We start from the raw sequence: 13,726 nt of genomic DNA, 5'->3' as shown, positions 1-13,726 counted from the left end.
AGAGAGCAAATCATGCAAAGTGAAAACCTCTGGGTCTAGCACAGGACAGTAATCAGCAAGAGACAAGGAAAAGTGATTGATGAAATGGAATACTTAGCCTTGACATCAAAAGCCTATTCGCCTCATATTAATTCAGGAGAATTTCACTATGAAAGTCTGCTGCAGAAACCTTTTTGCCTCATTGTTTTTGATTGTTCCATTGTTTCCAGGCGCACTCAAGTCTGCACAACATTAGAGTGAGTGCTGACAAGGCTGTCAGTGTGAATACTATAGCTGCTAAGATATTCCTGACATCATTTGCAGAGGTCGTGGGGTACGGTGAGGCGGGGTGTAAACGGAGGGTGGTCCTGCCGCAATAGAATTTCAATACGGCTAAAACTGGTTTACTTCTTGAAAAGATGCCAAATAGAAACACATATCAACACAAAAGAGAATAGCATGCCTGGTTTTAAAGTTCAGACCCTTAATCATGAAGGACTTAGAAACAAATGGACCTATAAACAGCCCTTTAATGCCTACCTTTGTACCAGTGGAGGTGTCTGGGATGGATTAAAGCTATGCTGTGGTGTTCTAATCGAGGTGTCATCACTGGGACTGGGCCACTGCAGAGAGACATCAATCCCAATTGGACTGAGGAGAGTGGCAGCTCTCAGCAGAGTATTTGGTCCCCAGGTTTGGAAGTGGCAAGGCAGAGGGAACAGGGAGCTATAAGGGCAGCAGAGGAGGAGTCTCTTGGAACCACAAGGAGATTTTAGGAAAAGAGTTTAAAAGAAGGGCCTATGTATTCTTCCCCATTCTGCCCCTCAACACAAAATAGGAGTGAGTTGGCACAGGAGAAATCCCAGGGCCTCCATGATTCCACCTACCAGCCTGGTATGGTTCAATGAAAAAGGGCCACTGCTCTCACATGCCCACAGAGGGAGTGAAGGAGAGTTTAAGGTGCTCAAAAGTACTTTCATTGATTGAGTGATAGGTGTGCATTGAAGCATTGAAGTGAAGTGAGAATTCATTGAACATAAATCATTTAACTCTTGCTAAGTGATAGAATTCCTTTGAGGGAAAGAACCATCTTTGGTTGGGTTTAATGGGTTTATTTGGAAATGCAGTTAAGGAAAAATTAAGATGAGTTTGAACTGAGACATAGAGTGAGCCAAACTGATCTCTATGTAAAAATAAACAGGAATTTAAGGGGAACGGGAAGAGGGGTAAACGAGCTGGAGAGGAAAGAGAAGAACAATGAATGAGTTGGAGACAGAGAGAAACATTGGGGAGGGAAATTCCTGGTTTCAGGAATTGCCACAATACTTTAAGAAGAAGGATATCGAGTTTCCATTTTAGATTCTTATACTGTGCAATCCTAGTCCTAAACCTTTAGTGAAGACTGCCACACAGTCTTGAGTCAGTGCACTTTGGATAAGAAGGGATTAGGATTGTGTCCAGTGGGATGATATGGTACTGAGAAGGAATAGGAGGAAAAATCCAGGACGGCCCAGAGAATTCATCACATGTAGGAATTTAGAGTCAGCGCTTACTAAGGAAAGCCTCACTACCATGACCATACCATACACACCACACACACACACACACACACACACCCTTGCTCACCACCACCACCACCATCACCCTTTATCATCACCACCACCAAGAACTTCTAGATATGTGATAAAAGACACCAGATATACCACTGTATATTTCATGGGGTTCAAACCAATTGTACCTAAATATTAAAGGGCAAGGTGTCCCAAACAAGTGGAGATCTTGGAGGAAGTGGGAGCAGCTGAAATCTGGGTCTGCACTCTAAATTCAACAGAGCATCCTGAACTCTCACTGTCACTCTTTGGAACTGCCACAGTTCCAAATCCTAGTGTTTTGGTTTTTCTTTTCCATTGCCCTTAATGTCTTCCAGAGCATTTCTCAGAGATGAGAAGAAAAGTCCCAGAAGAAAAAAATCAGGTAAATCGCAGGCCCTGAGTCAGCCAACCTTCCTCTATTACAGAGATAGCTGGGCCATTTCCCGGTGCCTCAGGAGAAACGTTCATTGCTTCTAGTTCTTCTGGCAGAACCACTGTGTATGCAAACATATATACTTCCCGTTTTCCATTAGCATGGGAATAGCACGTAGAAATCTTCAGCTACAACTGTTGATATTTAGAACCTCTGACATGTCAGATAACTTAAAATATCTAGAAGTCAAGATACGGGTGTGTTAGATATCTTAGAGAGATCAAACTGGGAAGAACTGTAACATGGTTAGAGACAAATTCTTTATCTAAAGGAGGTTTCTGATACTCCAGGAACTTGTAATTTTACAGTTTTTTGCTTTGGTTTTTCACTTAAGCTCTGATGGAATGTAGACTCTGATGTGGAATCTAACACAGAGCGTAAACCCTCCATAAACCCTACAGTGAACAATAAATAGCCCCTGATTCATTGGCTCTGTAAGTTTGTGTGTAAGCAGGCTTTCTGAAAGTCAGTGATATCTAGACTTTAAAATGTCATGTTATTTATCTTCTGTCACCAAATAACTATAAAACTACCCATGATCTCTTTTTTTTTTTCCTCTAACCCCACCAAACTAGAAGTCTACAATCCTATAGCAAATCTCAGCCACACTACACACTGATGTCCCACTGGCACTTCTTTTCCTTATGGAATGACTTTCTAATTGGCTTAAATATAGAATGATTGTGTCACAAAAGAAAAATGCCCATTCCCATTAAACCTGTACTCTGGACTACTAACATTAACAGAGAGGGAGGAAGAGCCGAGGAAGACTGATTCCCCCGAACCCCTTGCCTAAGAGTAAATGTGTACTAATCTATCATTGTATCAGTCTTTGAAAGCACTCTGCTGTTGCCTCAGCCTTCACACTGCGTGGAATCAGTTCATATATATTTCCCATTTGGGGTTTTGGGCAAAGTTCCATTGAGGTCTGGTCCAGGAAACTCCCCCAGGGCTTTCAGGGTCATAAGTCCCGCAGGTTTACGATGGTTTGGTTTTAACTTCTGACTACACTGGGCAAGATTTTACATGCCTGATGATAGCAAGACTCACTGTGGGCCAAAAAAAGCTCTGCACTCCAATTGGTGGCAAGTCCTGCTAATTCCCTAAAGCCTAGCAAGGAAGCTGCAAAGAAGGATAAAACACACACAAAATAGAATTGTTGCTAGGCATATGGAATCTGGCCCTCTGAAAGTGTTAGAGGATTGACTTGTGAAAATGTATGCTTGTGAATTTTTCTGTAGAGAAGGTGTCTTGTGCACTCCACGGCCACACTGCACTTGACGATGATGTCCCCTAAAATCATTTTGCAAATCTTGGGGAATTGAAGACTTAAGTCTTGGAAGTCACAACCAATGAGAAGGAATCACAGGACCAGCAAGAGCTCTTTCACTTTTGACCACATGCTTACATCTTCCACGAAGAGTTTCCTGACCATTCTTTCTCCTTCAAGCCTACCCGGTACTTCCAATGGGATAAAGGTTCGTAAACGTTTAGAAATTCACTTTCTGAAAAATATCTTTGGGTGGTGTTTGTGGTTCTGGTTAATGTTCGCAATCCTATATTTGTTTGGCTTCCCAGGCAAAAAAGAAAAAGCACAAACAAGTTCATTTGCCTTTATTTCTTCTTTTCTTCCTTTCTTTTCAGATTATATTTGGACCCAAACATCAACCTATGGATGAGGAGAGGCCACTTTTGCAAAGAGACTAAGAGTTCTTTAATAGGACTGTGTTACATTCCAACATACTGTCAAAATGTCATTTTTCTGACAGCCCCCCTCTCCTAGCTCTAACCTGAAGCCATACTCATAATCACTAAAATATTCCACATTTCTTCTAGGAAATGAAGTAAGGAGATGTGTTTCAGTCACACCTAATGCAATGTTTCATGTGATGGAATGAGTCCACAAACAGAATAACTCTGCTACCACCAGAGATTTTATTTGTTTTTGTTTTTAATAATTTTTTTCTGTACATGCTTTCAGCACCATGGTAAAATGTTTGGCCTTTAAATTCACGCTGGTGGTTGTGGTGGTGGTATTTTTTAAACCCTTATCTGGGTAATTAATCAACAACTATTTCTTGAATTCTCACCAAGTGTTTAGCCTGTGCTACAAGTTGTAGAAGATACATAAGCAATGGAAGATATGTTTGCTCCCCTCAAGAAGCTCATAATTAAGATGGAGAAAGAGAGCTAACACCATGAAGCAACACCCAGCATACAAGGTGGTAGATCATGAGGGTCGAGTTATCCAGTTCATCTAGGATCAATGGTTCAGAACCTCTTCTGGGTCCAGGAGCACTTTAAAGTTCAGATGAAGGTTACATGCCCTTTTCCAAGAAGTATGCGTATGGTTCATACACAAAAAAATTTCATATTGATTCCAAAAGGGAATGGGATGGTCCATGAACTTCCTGAAATCCATTCTTGAATGCAGAAGCAGTTTATGGATCCCTCCCCTAAGAACTATAGAATTTCAGAGGAGGAGCTCAACGAATTCAAAAGGAATTTAAAGATGGTTTAGGGAAAGCATTGGGATTTAAAATTTACCTTCGATGGTGGATGAGATTTAGTAGAAGGGAAAGGAAATGAATCTTTGTGAGAGGCATGGTAGGTAATTTACACAAGTCAACTCATTTAATCTACAGAGCAAGTCAGTGAAGAAGGTACTGTCTCCCCCATGCTAGGAGAAATGGAGACTGGGGAAGCCTAATAAGTTACCCAAGATTACTCTCAGCTATAGTTCCTGAGTTGAACTGAAACTAATGTCTGTATGAAAACAGATCCCAAGCCATTTCCACTACACACCCCATTGAAGAGGAGAGACAATAAATCTTCTATAATCTAATAAATAGGTCCTGTGGTGTGTATACATGATCTGATGGAGAGGTTGAGGGTGAGAAGTAGGAAGAACTCTTTTCCAGCTCTCTAGGAACATCAAGTTAAACAAGGCCATGTTAGAGATAGGTACTCTACGGTTATTATATTACATGTAAACTGAGGACATCTGGTAAAAATAGGTGAAATTTTTTTCAGGTGATTATGTGGTTAGTATGGTAGGACAGGATCACTATTTTCAACTTTTTTGTTCTGTCCCTGTAACAAGATAATACCCATTTTTCATGTGACTTGCCCATACTTCCTAGTGGGCAGAGTATACATCTCCACCCCATTGACCTTGGACTTGGCCTTGTGAATCAATTGCCTTGACCGATGGAATGTGAATGAAAGTGTCAGTGTGCCAGCTCAGAGCAGAGGCTTCAAGGAGTGGTGTTTTCTTTCACTCTTCCTGATCTTCTGCCCTCCCCCATAAGGACAACATGCCCAAGATAGTGGCTGCCCTTTCATCCTGGATCCTAGAATGCGAAGATGTATGGAGCAGATATGAACCCAACCTGCAGCCTGAGCCCAGTCAAGCCAGCAGGGCTGCAGGTGACTTGCAGAACCGTGAGTAATAAATAAGTGTTTACTGTGGTAAGTGATTGAGATTCTGAGGTTGTTTGTTAGCACAGAAAACCCTGACTTTTGATATTTGGTCAAGCATGGCCTCATTTTGAGACCAACCAAGAGTCTAATTGTCACCAGAGAAACTCAAATGACATCAGGAAAAATTCCAGAACCAACCTGAAGTAACCCAGTTGCCTCCAGTCAGGGATAACGTGGAAAAGACAGGATTCTTGGCCTCTTCTTTTCCATCCTGTCCACACAAGGCTCAGCCTCCAGGAGACGGTGGAAGGCTAACTGCCATTTGAGGACTGTGTTCTTGGTGAGGCAGTTGTTGCTAAATTAAACTCAGTTGTGGGTTTTCTCTTCTCTTCTTCATTCTCAATGTGGAAGAGGGAAGTAAGATGGATATAAGACATAAAAATATAGGGAAATGAAAAGCTCTTGGGCAGCTCACAAAGTTGACAACCAGACTGTGAATAACTGACGGCATGCTATGCTTTCAGAATCCACACACACATACAGAAACAAGCCTACACATTCTAGCTCCTACAAATGATTTCTATGAGAACATTGTTTCACTTATTGGACTCACCATCTCAATGCCAACCCTGACAAGGTCTAATTAGCTTTCCCTCATATGTAATTCTCCACTGAGAGTTGGGTAGATGATGGAGTACCAGTGAGCAGATAGATGGCCACCAACTTCTCATTAGCACAACCCAACACCTAATTACTTCACTGCAGTTAAAAATCAGTCTGCGGCCTCAGCAAAAAGACTTTTGAAGATATTTTATACTTCTTATGTGATCCTGCCTCTCAGCTGTTCTACTAAAACTAGAGGACCAGGCTCAGAGCCCTGGAGCTCTGGTGAAAGAGAAGCGGGGAAACAGGAGCAAACACACTCACACATATCATCTTATTCTACCCATCTGAATGCATCCTGAGGCCCCTACAGGACACCGCCAGTGTGCAGGACAGTCCATCAAATGGAGTCTAGACTGACACTTGTTAAATTCCGATTTTGTAAAGCAAGCTGTTAGGACTCTGCAATTTTGGCTGCAGGACTTTGCCGGGCTGCAGCAGCTCAAATGTTGGAGCCCAAGCCTTGTTCCAGTGCCAAACATTTGTCCACACGCTGTTCCCATGCAGCGAAGACTCGGCTCTGTCAACATCCCTGTGACTGGAGGAAGGCACTCCTCCTCCCATCCCACATGTGGGAAGTGTCCCCTGGTGATGAAGTCATAGCAGGCTAGATGCACATGCCTGAAATGAGCTGTAGTGCCGATCCTCAGAGGAGACGGGGAAATTGGTCCACATCCCACAGTAACTGACCCCTGAGCGGGCGGAACACAATCAGCTCTCAGGGTTGTGCGGCTTTTTCATTCAGGTATTTCTAAGCTCTACTATTAGATCATTATAATTTACAGAATCTCTCCACATAAGGTGAATAGGTTAAAAGATCAGATGGTTTCATCAGTGTAGTCTTTCTGTCAATGCAGTCTCCCCAGACAATGAGAAACTTTGTTACAGGAAACCTATTCCTCAATTAGAAGTCTCCTTGCTTTAGAGAACTAGTCCCAGCTGAATAGACCTTTCTTTCCTGTCAGGTACATGATGCGTTATCTACAAGGAGATCAACATAACCATATTTTGGACTAAAGGGCTTTTTATTTTTAAGAAATGAAGACTGGGAGAAAGTTAGGTTTAAAATGACATCTGGCTTAGAGGCCCTTTTTCAACCTCTCCCAACAATTCAACAAAATACCTGTCAAGAAACAGAAAAAATGCAAACTTATGCCACCACCAAAACTAGAACTAAATAACCTATTTTCAGAATCTAGGATCAATTTCCATTAACTGAAAGACTGGCAAAATGGGATTAAACCACAGTCCATGATCCTTTGGACTATGACCATTGGAAATATAGCTAACTTCCTCCTTCCACTCCAAAAGTAGACAGGAGGTAGGTAAGAAGCCCCTGCCCCTTCTCAGTATCTGATCCCTGGCTCAGAAATGCAAGCCATATACTAATTGGATGACCGAGGCCATCTCTCTATGCGAGTGATGCTCTTGAGGCCTGGTGCCATCCTCTGTCCACCTGTCATCCCTGCCCATATTTCTCTTTTCTACATGCAGTCAAAGAAATGCATGCTGGGAATTCCCAGCAAATACATGAAGGTGCCATCGCCCAGAGTAAATCACAATGGGCAGAAGTGGTCCCGGAACAGCACATACTAGGGATTACTGTTGCCTTTTAGGATTTCCATTCGGGTCAATGTCGGGAGGTGGGCGTGAGGCACAATGAAATGTCTTTCTAACAGGAGCACCTGAGATTCCTCAGCCTCGAGTTTGAGAACGGGAAGCTATGCATGCTAACATGCTGTTATTTGAACAGCATGTTATTTGAGCTGCTCATTTGAACAACGAGATCAAAGACAAACCACAAACTTTGTCTTTGGAAAATGTTGTCTCTCTCCTTATTTAAAAACAAGAAAAGAGGGAAAAAATGCTAATATCAGCTCTATAAAAATGCCAGACAAAGAAAAAGGATCCTAACTCTAAAGATTTATAGGATGAACCAAAATTTGAAAATGATTTATTATATTAACCAGAAGGAAATTTTAGAAAACAATCTCTCATCCTCACTAAGAAGATATAGAGGAGCGAAACACTCACTGAAAATTGGCTAAAGTGACAAACCAACAAATGAGAGGAAATGAATGACAAGTAGGTAAGAAAAGACTGCCAAGAAAGTGAATGTCAAAGAGCAGAATTTCAATCTCTATTAGAAATCAAGAAAAAATTGACCATGACCAAAATTAAAATAGTTTAGGGTAGTATCACACAATAAGTGTTCAACAGATATTTGTTGAATATGCAATGGGAAGGTCTAAAAGAATGCTGACAGAGTGAAGACCTCTCTACGAACGCTAGTTGTCCAGTGGACCTGATTGGAGGGAAAAATGAACTCTAGTAGCTGCTGAGTTTGCCATTTCCCTTTGGTGAATGTTATATAAAAAGCTCTTGGAGGGTAGGGGGAATGGAAAGAAACCACTTGCTGTGTAAACAGGAAGGATAGCTAGAACTAACATTCACCTCTCTAACCAGTGGGTCTCAAGTCTGTGCGTGTCCCCAGGCCCAGGTGGCAATGAGGATATGCCGCAATGGGAGACTTATTCTGCATTGAGGTAGCACATTTTATCAAAAACTGATAGCAGACCCCCTTACAACAACTCTCTTAGCAAATATGGGGCCGATCCCAAATGGTGATTCCCACTTTCAAGGTTTGCTAGGAAAAAACCTTCTGGGATATCAGTGAACATCTGGAGAGGCAGCTGGCACGAGCTGCCTGCAAGCATTTGCAGGGATAGCTGTGTTCCTGGGTGGGCAACTACACATTCCACGATGTCAAGCATCTAAATTTAGTCACTGCTTTCATGTTAGATATGATTTATTCTAAATTCCTTATAATGCCTCTCCCACAAATCAAATCATGCTACAGTACACACTTAATTGGGGTTGAAATCCTTCCAAACATGTTTGGTGCTTGTTAACTTCTTTATTTGAGGTTAACCAAAAGACAACAATGAAAATCTTCCCCACCAGCCACCTAAAGAGAAAGAGATGAAGTGCTAAAACAATAACACTCAGTGTTAGAACCATATCAAATATCATCAGGCAGAGCCCTGCAGGCCAGCCACTCCTCCAGCTTTGAGGCTGTCAGGCCACATCATCTCAGTAGGGCTGGGCTGGAGCAGAGGGTCAAAGGCAGGCTTCCCAAGAGGCCAAGCCACTGACTCATTGGTTGGTCCTCTTCCCCTTCAATTAGACTCCAGCACATGAGTGACTGGGAGGCTGGAAATGTTGGGGTGGCCTCACCCTGGTAGCTGTCTCACTGCCTGCACAGGGGACAGGCTTCCAAGTGGTGGGTGGGTGAGAGTTGTACGGGCATGGGTGTGGTGAATTGGGAAGATGAAGGTCTGTGGAGTTAGACCCGTGGTCAGTTCTGGTCTGCTACTTGAGAACTGACCGATTTAATCTCCCTGAGCTCTGTTTCCTTGACTATAAAGTGAGGATATTAGTAGTTACCTTGCAGAGATGTTGAGAAGAATAAATAAGATAAAGAAAACAAACTCTCAGAGTCATAGTCAACATCAAAGCTCCTGGGAGGGGTGGAGAGCTTGTGAGCAGCAGCCCGGGGAATAGTCCAGCAAAACAGTTAGTGAGAGAAACAGTGGTGCTCAAAGAATCCGAACGCCAGCTGCGGACTCCTGCACACTTGGGTTCAAATCCTGGCTTGTCCAGTTAGTAGTTCTGTGAGCACAGGGAAGATATTTGAGGCACGACACAGACACACACACTTGCACACACACACGGCCTCATCTATGAAGCAGGAATAACAGTAGCACCTATGTTGTTGTAGGATTAACTGAGATCACATTTGTAAAGTGCTTTGCGTAATACCTGGCATATAGACGGAGCTCCACAAACCAGCTATACTATTTAAAATGATTAGTAAATACAACTTGTTTTCATTTATATATACTAATATATATTTTAGTCAACACATGAATATATAATATAATATAATTACATATTATAATATGTAACATAATAATATACAGTTATCCCATGTATAATATTATCCTATTTATTTCCTATGATCTGTTGAAAGATGCAAGCCTATACAGTTGGTTGAGGAAATGTTCCACACATTTGATGTTGGTTAACTTGTTCACATGGTTAAAATAACTGATAAATGCATGTGAGCATACAGACACACACATCTATTACGGTGACTTTCCAAAAATTCTTGTTTATTTTATTATTGAACACTTACTATGTGTCAGGAACTATGCTATGTGCTTTGCATAGACTATTTCAAATTAATCCTCACATGACCCTACTCCTCGGGTTCAAATCCTGGTCTGGGATTTGGGTTATTTTATTACAATAATAATTTTTATTAGAATCATAGGGAGAATGGGTCAAGACTTCAGGCCTTGACCTTATCCCACCCTCATCATCTCAAATAAAATGCATTCGCTGGGAAATATTACCCACTATGGGGTGAGCTACTCACTTACTGATGACACCAAAGGGGTATGGAATTTTTTTTTAGGAACCGTTAACTCAGAGTCATGATCATGTTGATGGTGCCCAGCATGACACAAACCTACCTTTTGAGAGAAGGGAGACTCAGATACAAAATGATGAAGTGTGCCTGGGTAGTCCATGAAAACTGACTGGGCCACCAGATCTGCCTGGGAGAATTGTCAGAAAGCACTGAGGACAGGTGAGTGGCTAAATGCCTAATGCCCTTCTTCTTACTGGCCCTAAGCACCAATCAGGGACCTCTAGGCTCCTATCACAAAGAGGCAAGAATGCCACTGAAATTCAAGTTCTTGGCAGAATCAATCTTCAAGGGGAAAAACTAATACAATACTGCCTGTGCAGTCATCCAGGGCATCCAGCGGAGAGTCTCAAACTGCTGTCAAGTGAAGCAAGGAAGGGAACTCTGAAAGGCAATCCCAAGGCCAGATCTGATGGGCACCAATCCGGCAAGCCCCAGCCAGCACGAGCCGAGCAAGCCGTGTGGGATCTGGGACTGTGCGCTTTCCCAGGGCTCTAGGTGAATTTTGAGGACTCTGAGTCTTTTCCAGCATGTGCAAAATTTGGTTACTTATGATCCCAAAAGGTGTAGATAATTTAGACACAGTAGATCACCCGGATTTAGTATGATTTTCTCACCTATCAGGAAAGTTTTTTAACATTTCTTTCTGGAGCAGTGTGAAAATTTTGGTGCTCTTGGGCATTTGTGATATTTTAGTTGTAAGTGAATGAGCTCTTCTGTGAGTCAAAAGCACTTTCCTGTTTTCTTGTTTACAAGACATACAGATCCAAAAATTACAAATCATTTATGAGACTAAGACAAGGCCTGACAAGTGGTTAAAATAATTGATACAAATGGGTATACGTTCACATACAAATAGAATGACGCAATGATGTTCAAAAGAGATCTACTCTATTTCTGCAGTGTACATTACTGTGTTAAAACTTCTCTTGGAATTGACATGGACGGAGGCAGAACTGAGGGGTACAGGAATGGGGGGAAAAGTAGCAGAGGTAGATGTGAGGGGAAGAGAAGGCAGAGGGATGTGTAAACAGAACATGGGCCAGCAGAGCATCTAGCTTGTCCCTACTCCCTCACAAATCCACCACATTCCCTCCCCATTCCCTTTCCTGCTGACCAGCCTCCAGGGGCAGCTGCCCACTCCTCAGCCAGTGAAATAATTGCCCCCACTACTCCAGTTCCTCAGGCTAAATTTCCTCCTGACCTCACCTTCTCTTCAACTCTTGCCCTCAATAGAGGTCAAGAGTAAATTAGGTTTCGGATATCAGCAAGGGAAAAAGCCCCTCTCAAAATCCACATCAAGCCCCAGAGATTAGAATTTGAAGTGAAAAAGACAAGCCCCTCTTGTGATCCACTGGCAGAGAGGTTGTAAGTTTCCCTGAAATGCACAGTAAGTGAAAAATGTAAGGTCAGTGTAGCTGACACGCATTCTAACAAACATCCCCTCCATGCTCAAGAACCACAAGCTTGCTTCTCCTTAGAGGGCAGGTGAGGCTCTTCATGGCCCTAGAGCAGAAATTCAAAAGATATAGTAGACTCAAGAAAAGATAGCAGAACAAATCCTGATTACAAAATCTTCTACTGGTACCTAACAAAGTGCATTAAAAATTAGTAAACAAACAAAACAATCAAAAAGGAAAAGAGGATAAGCCTCATGACACAAATGTTAAGAAAATGTCAAAGAAAGACAACAAAAGTTTCCTTTGTGGCTTGCTTCCTAATCCTACCTTTCCAGAAATTATACTAAAGAAAGAAGAATTGAAAAAATTCCGTATTTCTTAGAAATACTTCCAATTTGAATGGAGGCAGATTGTGGGGGAGAGTAGGCAGCTCAGGGAGAAGTCAAAGAAGAGTCTTAAAGGGCAGAAGCTCCTACACGCCTGCAGGATCCAAGTCAGGCAAAAGGTGCTGCTGGGGATCTGAGCTGATTGGAGGAACAACCCAGAGCAATGGGAGTGAAGTCTATTCCTGGAGAAACGTGCCGGATTACATGGCATTTAATGTAACACAGAGAGAATTCAGGTCCTTTGACAAAGATTGCATCCAGCACCCAGGTAATTCCTCCCTCCCTCCTCACCACAATGCCTTCAGGCTACAGAAAAATGGACAGAATCTACACTTATCCCTCAAACTGCAGCTGAGAGAGAAAGAAAAGTAGGCTCAGAAAATGAAAAAAGGGTGACAAGGAGTATGTACTCATAATCTCTCAGAGCAAAGAGAAGACTGGTTAGAGATGCCTACATTATAGGGTAAATACAAACAAGAAGAGAGGTGGAGTGACAGCTTTACAAACATACCAGAAGGAGAAAAATAAAAGAAAAACAACGAAAGGAATATAGGGGAACAAGACAGATGATGAGCCCAGTCTCAAAGAAAATCTCTCCCAGGAAACAGAGTGACACTCCTTGGAAATGCTTAAAGATATATCGTTTTTAAATGTCTGAATTCAATAAAGGGAGATCATAAAACTACAGAATGAGTTGAAAATGCACACTGCAAAGCTAAGGAAACTAATGGATCACCAAAACAAGAGCATAACATATGTAATAAGTAAGTAGTAGCAAAGAACAGAACATATATGGCTGATTTCATTAATTTGAAAGACAGATTTGGATGAATCACAATGAATATAGATGAGAATGACAAAGAGATTATAGCAAAAAGAAAAGAGATGGTATACAGAGGGACTAGATGAAGAAATTATCCACCACTTCATACCTATTAGAATGGCTATTATAAAACAAAAAAAAGAAGCAAACAAAAAATGCAAAAATCAACAAGTATTGGTGAGGATATGGAAAAATTGGAATCCTTGTGAATTGCTGGTGAGAAGGCGAGATGCTGCAGCTGTTACAGAAAATGGCATGGCAAGTCCTCAAAAAATTAAAAATAGAGGGGCTGGCCTGGTGGTGTAGCAGTTAAGTTCACGCACTGGGGTTCACAGTTTCGGATCCCAGGCGCAGACCTACATACCACTCACCAAGCCATGCTGTGGTGGCGTCCCATATAAAGTAGAGGAAGATGGGCACGGATGTTAGCCCAGGGTCAAACTTCCTCAGCAAAAAGAGGAGGCTTGGTAATGGATGTTAGCTCAGGGCTAATCTTCCTCACACACACACACACACAAATTTTAAATAGAGTTAC

The sequence above is a fragment of the Ceratotherium simum genome, chromosome 20 (assembly GCF_057802395.1).
Source record: "Ceratotherium simum simum isolate JZ-2026a chromosome 20, ASM5780239v1, whole genome shotgun sequence".
Classification (NCBI taxonomy): domain Eukaryota; kingdom Metazoa; phylum Chordata; class Mammalia; order Perissodactyla; family Rhinocerotidae; genus Ceratotherium; species Ceratotherium simum.
Note: the sequence above shows the minus strand (reverse complement) of the source record.